The following is an 8,885-nucleotide window of genomic DNA, read 5'->3' on the forward strand; positions in this document are numbered from 1 at the left end:
TTGATAGATATGCTGGAAAGGTATATAATGTAGCAAACAGTTGCACTATTTTTTCTATTGTCTAAGCACCTAACCTGAGAAATATTTATTCTTTCTCTAACAAAAACCTCTTTCAGTTTTGAAGTTACAATGTGAAAGGAGTGGAGTGCAAAGAAGCCTCAGTGAAATTTTAAACTAATGTCAATAATCTAGTGGCTGGCTTTGTGAGATAGCCTATAACATTTGTTTTTCAGTTATCTCAAATATTGCCTAATTGCTTGAGGGGGGTTTGTTAGGTTGGGTTTGGGGTTGGGTGTTTTGGTAGGTTTTTTTTTTCAAAATAAGCTAAGTAGTGACACTTCTGGAAGCATCTGTACTTCGCACGAAATCACAGTCGTGTGGTCATATGGAAATTACATCCTTCAGCTCATGTAAACAGCTTTACAGGAGCCCTTTAGTATGCACTGGTATTTTTTTCTTAATAATCCTTGACACTTTAATTCTCTTATCCTTTCTCTCTGCTACCGTTTTGTACACCAACAGGGCTTCTCTGTATTGTTTTTATAATGTATGAGTTGATTTAAAGAAAAACCTTTGCTCTTGTAATCCTAGTTCTTGAAATGTGGATCTCTGTCTGTAAAGAGAAAAATAACTTTAAAAATGTCCTATGTTCTCTCTGAATTCACTATAATCAGCAAGTTTAGTTAATGGAAGTGTACTATTTTAAGCTCCTGTTATATTCTTTTCAGTTACTGACTACTTTCACTATGTGTGTAATTAGTACTGGTTCATTCTTTTACTATGGTGAAAATGACAAGTTTTGTTAATATGAGTTGGAAGTTGTGGGTTTGGATAAAGTTCTTAAAACTGATGGCAGAGTGTGATTTTTTTATTTTATTCAGTGTACCTGAGAGTATTAGAAGTCTGTAATTGCAGTTGATATAGTGAAACTAATAATTAGTTGCCATTTACAGATCTTTGTGATTTTTAAGCCCAGGAAACCATCTCTATTGCATATATGGAACAAACAAAACACTGCAGCTGTTTCTGTAGAAATGGATTCATCTGCTCTCAGAGTCCAGGCAGTGCCTCAACACAGCTTGGAGCCAAAAACAGATATCTCAATTTCTTCACACATAAGCCTGAGCCCTTATACCACAAGCCCTTATGTCATTGACCTCTCCCAGTTCCCTCTTAAGTTAGCATGAATGTCCTGTCCCGCAAGTGTAGTGTGGGTGGTTTTGTGACTGTGGCCCCAAACTTCTGTCCTAGGGCAGCCATGCCAAGGGCTTTGGGGGACTAAAGGGTGGCATCAAGCTTCCCTGTAGGATGTTCAGCAAGCTTTATAAAGACAAATAGTGGCAAAAGGAAGAAAACATTTGGCTTTTCAAATGCCATAGATTATCACATGCCATATGACTCTTCAAAAGGGATCCAATGAGGCATGTGCTTTCAGATCTACTGAAAGAACAACAAAAAGACATGCTAAGTGAACTTTTAAGCACAGTTTTAAATGAAAATTTAACTTACCTTTGAATGAAGCAAACTCAGATCATAGAATCATAGAATAGTTAGGGTTGGAAAGGACCCTAAGATCATCAAGTTCCAACCCCCCTGCCATGGGCAGGGACACCTCACTCTAAACCATTTCACCCAAGGCTTCGTCCAACCTGGCCTTGAACACTGCCAGGGATGGAGCATTCACAACCTCCCTGGGCAACCTATTCCAGTGCCTCACCACCCTAAAAGGAAAGAATTTCCTCCTTATATCCAATCTAAACTTCCCCTGTTTAAGTTTTAACCCTTTACCCCTTGTCCTACCACTACAGACCCTAATGAAGAGTCCGTCCCCAGCATCCCTATATGCCCCCTTAAGATACTGGAAGGCTGCTATGAGGTCTCCAAGCAGCCTTCTCTGACAGCAAGTCTGACAAAAAGTCATTAAAAACAAAACTCAAAGACATGTTTTCTTTTAATCCCGATCTTTATCAATAGAATACGTAACATATTCCAGAGTTTAATCATCAGCATGTAAGGCAGTGCAATTGCTACACTACAGCAAAACTACTTATAATTCACTTCTCCATTGCAGTTGTGGAATCTTACAGATCTTGATTCCATTCATTTCTAATTTCTGCACAGTAATTAGAAATAAGAAAAAACAAGAAACAGAAGGTATGTTCTGTTGAATAGTCATTTAAAGATTTAGCTGTGTTTTGTTGTGAGGCTAATAAAACTAGCTGGAATTGTTGACACTGTCTTCTTGCACAGTATTATCTATATAAGCAATCTGGATGCTAATATCTGCTAATGTAAGTTGTTTTGTAGTGAGACCAACAAAAACATCACTCTGTTAGCCCAAGAGAGCCTGTCCAGTGTACCACTACAGCATTTCAACTGACATATTTTGCTTTGCTTAATGCTACATTACTGTTTTGTTTAGGATAAAGCAAAATTAATTCAAATACTTTGGAATGACAGAGCATGCACACATCTGGTACAGGAGTTGATGAAGTACCCTGTAACCAGCCTGTTATCCCTTTCATTGCTTGCTGTGATACCAGAAACACTGGAATCAAAGAGGAGCTTGCCTTTTGCTTTGAATTCTTATGACATGCTGCAGTGTTTCTGAAAGGCAACAAGCCCAGAACACTGTACTATCAAACTGCCAGCTCACATGCAGTGCAGGTGCTGGCACTGAGACTTGGCCCTACCACAGAGGTCACACCAATGCCAGGTAAGCCATCTTGCCTGTCCTGCAACTGCCAGCAGGAGTCCATTAATGCTGTTCCCTGTAAAAGTCTGAGCTAATTAATGCTGTTTCTTGTAAAGGCTTTATTTTGACCTTAGCAATCACCCACAAAGTTTGTAGATGCACCTTACAATTCTAAATACACAAGATCAACTGACTCTCATATTTGCTTTACATATTCAGATAATCATTGTTCATTACAGACAAGAAAGATGATGCTTTTATGAAGGTATTTTTCTTGTCATTTTAAGTTACAAGGCTTTATGCCTGTAGATGTTTAGTTGGATACAGAAGCAAGGTTTACCAGTCTGTGAATTTCCCTACTGACTCCTTAAAAGACAGGTAAAGCAATTTATTACTCTTTGGTCCTCCAGTATAGGAAACAATTTTAAACACAGAATTTTATTTTCTCAGCAGCTCAGCTCTGCTTCCAAGCACCTGGGTGCCTTTATTTATTTATTTATCTGTCTATTTATTTAATCTAGTACTTAAAAGTACTTATTTCCTTCACCTTCTTGTAAATCAAAAGACCCATTCATTCCTTTGAAAGCCTCATGCTTTTGGGCTTTTTTTAATACTTTATATGACAACACCAGTTTTTCTTAGCCAAACTAGTTTCTATCCTCTGTGCAACATTCCCTAGTAATGTCTCTTTACTGAGTTGATTTTGTTTCAGGTGGGTCCCATTTTCTGAAGTGCATCTTCTAAAGTCAAATTCAAACTTTGACCTTTTAGCACTTTTTCTTAGCTTTCCGTTTCCTTTATAGTTCAAGAACATGTAGGACCTAATTCTTAAAGTTGTCTCAGTTTTCTCACTTGTGATTGTAAGATACTCTAGATGAAACCTTAATTTTTCCATCTTCCAACTGCAATCTAGAATTTCCATTCTTCAGGCAATTTTTAGGAAAAAAAACCCGAACCCAAAACACCCAAGCAAACATAAAACCTACTGTATTTTGTATATTGTGTATAGTATATATTTTAGAATAGCTTTGTTTAGCTTCAGTTTTACTTATAAGATGTTGAGGCCTATGATATGAAAAAAATCAGGTTTTAATGCAGTACAATGTGACAGCATACTTGCTTCATATCGTAAAATTGCAATGTAATATCATTGAAGCAACTTTTCAATGCGTTGATATGTGATCAGCGTAATGAGTCAAATTATGCTGACTTTTTAAGCATTTAATCTAATATCATCTCCTGTGATAAAAACAGTTTATCAGGTCTTTTAATGCATTAAAGTGCTGGGTTAAAAAAGCTTTTCCCAGTGAAGCTGATCTAAGTTAGATGAGAACCACCCTTTATAGCTTGACAACATTCTTCCATGCTAGGTTGGGAAGAGCTGACTCAGAAACCAGCTGTATTAAGAACAAATGACTTAGGGGGTCTAAAAAGCTCTGCTTCAACTAGCTATTTGACCAGCATAAGAAATCATCACAAGTGCTAAAGAAAAGCACAGCAGCACTACTCTGATGAGAAACGCTGGCGCTTTCCACGGGATTGTGTGCAGCACAGGTCTGGGAATGAGAGTACTGTGTTTGCTTGTGTGTGGGGCTGCTCAAGGGCTTGCCAGGACAGAGGGTGGGCTCCAACCCTTCAAAGTGGAGCACACACTGCTGACGTGGAAAATTGCTGTAAGGTAACTACTGGTTGTAGTTTAACCCATATTCTCCGTGCAGATAAACAAATTACTCAGTACAGGGAAATAGGAAGTGCCTCCTTCAAACCTGCATGCTAAGAGACTTCCAATGTTAACACATCCATTGTAACAGGAAGGAACCATGGGAAAGGAGCAAATATCAAATCAAGCAGTGAAGCACTGTTTTATATTTAAAACAAAAACAGCAGAGCAAATTTGGAACAGAAATGAGGATAATGTCTCTCGAATCGCTTGACTTCTTCCACTTTATATAACACAAGACAAGGAAAATGCCACCACATCAGATTAGCAGAACCAGTGTGCAGGACCATTTCACAGCTGCAAATAAAAAAACCTCAAAACATCTGACATCGGGACAGACTGTGGGTCTTGTAGCCTGCTGGAAGGGCAGCTCTACCAAGCTGCTGTCAGTTCTGTGACTTGCGTTTCAATGGCAAGAGTGACTTTGGCATGACCCATTACTTATGCTGTGGACAGTCAATGAACTTTACTTTGCATTTCTCATGCACCTTTCATTTAATGTTGCAAGCTTTTCAAAATACCAAAGACTGCAAAATAGGACCTTATTTTCATTACCAGCTTAGTAACTTTCGTTTGTCTTCTGCCACTTTATTTAGCATACCTACAATAACATTTATTCCTAATGCATTAGGCTCACACCAGTGTTAAAATTCTACTGAAAAGCTTCCAGATTTGGTATCTCAATTCTCCATTTTGCTGTGAAGAATTTACAAATTGTATTCAAACCCCTTCTCCCTCTTGTGTGTTTACCTTTATTTTCAGTTCAAGCACAGGAATCCATAAAATTTAGCCTAGCATTTCTCTGTATGAGGATATGTGTCCAAGTCTCTTCTGAAAGCCCTTCTGGCCAAGCCTTATTTACATTAGCTGGCAGAGATGTGTAAAAAGTACTTCTGGGCTGAGAAACATGTTACACTCTGAAAAGTCCTGGTCCTCAACTGTCCTGACTGGGGACCTCGCTAGAGTTCTTCAAGTTAATTTTTAGCTTGTGTGCTGGGGCATTGCTTGTTTAGGAAGAGTTTGGCAGGTGCCAGAAGTATGGTCAGGAAGTCGCCCCATCCCCCTTCACCCAAACCGGCAGAAGCACTCAAGGATGTCCAGCGTTGCAACCTAAGGACTGATTATTACTTTATCACCTTGACATTTTAACAGGTATTTTGATAGCATAGATAGTGTGATTCAGCTAATGACAGAACCCTTGTGGTTAACAGCTCAGCTTAAACAAAAAAATGTAGTAATTTCTGTGTCAGGTCTTGAAACTTGATGCTGAGGTGAGTCAGCTGGAGAGTTCCACATACCATACCTGGTCTTACTAGTTACTAGTGTCATTTTGATATTCCTCCTCTCCCGTTCAACTAGAAAAGGCATAATCACTTGAATCTAGATATTGGAAGTTAACTTTTTGGGTTTTTTCATGCAAAAAAAAAGAAGTCTCACCCTTCTCTGCCTACTTCTGGCTTTGAATCTCTCTTCAGCTTAGGGAAGGTGTTTAAAAGTTAGCATCAAGTCCACTTGTTACGATAGGTAAAAAATGGCTAGGAGAAAACATGAAAACCTTTCAGTTATTTCTGATGCATATTCATCAGTTGGAAACCTGCACAGCATTTACTGGGAAACTTAAAACCATCACAGTAGCTATGTTAATAAACTATGGCTGCAAAACTCCATATTGGTGCTCTTTGTCTTACCCTTCTTAAAATGTGTGATTGAAGGATAAGTGTAAGGCTCAACTTCTCTACTCTCAGCTGAGTGTCCTAACTGCAAAGACACTTGTATTTGCTGTCTCTCATCCAATGAATCTATATTTACTGCCTCAACACTAAAATGGGAGTATGGCAAACAGTATTCTAGAGCTCAGTGAGTGCAGCCTTCACCTGAGAAAAGTGAGCTCACCTCCCCACACGCAGAAGAGAAACCTGAACTGCTCTCCTCCACATTTGGGTAAGTGCTGTGGCCAATGAACATTGGACATTGTCAGGAGGAGAAGGAAGAAGAAAGAAAGAATATGGTATCTTAGTCTTTCTGTCTGCTTAAACATGACACTTCCATTGTTAGTTCTGGTGATGCACTGAACCTTACAGATGAAGTCTGTGGTTCATAAAGTGTGGGCAGCCTGTTTGCAACCATCAGGAAAGCTATCCTTCATGTAGTGTCCCAAAGTAGACCTTAAGAAGCCACAGATGCTTGAGTATTTCCCAAGTTAGACAGCTTCTGAGAGAGACTTGAGGAGGATTTGAGGTTTCTTCTTGCTGGGAGTTTTTTTGTTTGTTTGTGTGGGGGGTTTTGAGATGGAAACCCTGATGACAGAATTTGCAAGTTTAATCTTTTTATGGACCTATTCCTAAATCATTTGAAAGCCTAAGACTCATCTATCTGTTTATTAATTTATACACTTAAAATTTATTAAAAATCAGTACAACTACCAATTGGTTTAGTGTCTGTCGCTATTAGGGTATAGCTTTTTTTTTTTCCCAGCAAACTATATTGCTTATAACTGTTGATGCATGTTAGCTTTTCAGGGTGGAAACCTTTCTAATAAACAGATTCAAGACAATATGTTTTGAAGTAACAGATTTTAGTGTCCATAAGGGTTGTTTGATTTAACTGGTTTAGTTCAATTTGTGAGACCATCAGAGGATGACATCATGGTTTCTTTGAGTGAAATTTCAAGGAAGCGAGGGAGCTTTCTGAAAGGAAGCTGTTAAAAAAAAAATTGTTCTAACAACAACTAAAGTAATTTTTCTGACTTGTTAGACTGTCATTTACAAATCACCATTGTAAAACTTGTTTGCATCAGTTTAGCTCCTTTAATTCTTAGAAACCACATTTATCTTGGATTCGAGGCACTAACATATATTAAGAACAATTCTTCCCTATGAAATCAGAGGCAAAAACCTTATCTGCTTGCATGGAAAAACAGCCTCTAAACATCTATTGCCTAATTTTCCAGATCTGAGGATCTATGAAAGGAACTTTTTCCCTTGACCTTCCAAATCACCTCAACTCACTGGAATACCTAAGAACTATTTTTTTTCTATAGTGATTTACTTCATTTTCTTTCCTATCTTCCTTAAATTATGTCAACGTACACAGTGCAAGTGCCTTTCATTCTTCAGATTATTTCACATTGGAAAAGTACATAGGTTTCTCAGGAGAGCTGCAATGTTGAAAAAGGAGGTTAAAATATTATTCCTGATGAAAACCATGTAAGATTGCACAACCTAAAATCTAAAGTGATACTTCCCTATCTTGTTTGGCAAACCAGTACCTTTGATAGAGTCATAACCAAAGTATTTCCTTTCTTTTCCATCAGTAATGAATACTGTTCAACGTACTATAGCCGTGAGACAGCATTAGAGCTCTCTGCTGGAATGCTACATTATCTATTATGAACTAATCATTATATCACAGTTACAGTCAATGATGTGTCTTTGTTTTTATGGTTTACAAAACTAAAATTATTTATGTCCCATCTGTTCATTGCTATATTATGAATTCACAGAAGGCACTCCCTGCCTCCCTTTACTGCTTGCTTTATCCTAAGTCACATAGGATACAGTCTTGTTAGTTATGTGGAGATGAATCACAAACTTAAAATAGATACTTAAACAAAAATATAGCCCATTTGTTCTCCTAGACATGTTTTTCATCAAAGTGTATCTTTAAAAAAACACTCCTCCTCAGTAAATGGAACTCATTTACAGAAAGGATTCATAAAACTTAAGTGTTGCGAAAGCACTGTTTGGAAATTTGTGGTCTATTTATGTAAAAGACAAAGTTAAATAAAGTGCCCTTTGACTTTGGAATCCTTTTTAAAAATCCTCTTAAATATCACTGAAGGTCTATAACACAACCTTGAAACTTTCCTCTCTTGTGCAGTTTAGAAACACATTAGAAAACATTATTTCCTATGCCATTCTGTGTATTTTGTTGAGAATCCTTGGAAGCAAAGACATTAGAATTTTATTTCCACACTCAAAGTAACACTGTCATTTACTGATTAGAGCAAACTGAGCAATATTTTCAGCAGATCTCCGAGAGATAATCTTACTAATCTTTTCCACACACATGTTAAATTACTCTGCGTAGTGCAATACTGGTTTCAGTAGGGTCCTTCTTGATTTAGACCACTTACAGTAAGCTCAGAGTCAGACCCTTTATTTTTCATATGGCTCAGAAAATGTCCAGTGGATCATCAGTAAGTGCAAGACTGGAAGGAAAAGGAAGAGACAGTTTCTAGTTGCCCAAGTAACTCTTTAGCAAGCACAAAAACCAGGGGAAATTGAAAATTCTCCTTCATGGTGTTTCCATGACACCTGTCAATAATTCTATCTTCAGAATGGCAATTTAGCTTCCCCTTTTTGAATCAGAATATTTAAAAAAGTGAATCTGTTCCTCAGGTCCTGCTAGTACTTTTCTTCCTTTCCTGTGGGAGCCTGCATCCCTGAAGGTGACAAGGGGAAATTTCTC

Source organism: Neopsephotus bourkii, unplaced genomic scaffold (assembly GCF_033783945.1).
Source record: "Neopsephotus bourkii isolate Nb327-2 ecotype Australia unplaced genomic scaffold, CSIRO-AGI_Nbou_v1 NB_372, whole genome shotgun sequence".
NCBI classification, from domain to species: Eukaryota; Metazoa; Chordata; class Aves; order Psittaciformes; family Psittacidae; genus Neopsephotus; species Neopsephotus bourkii.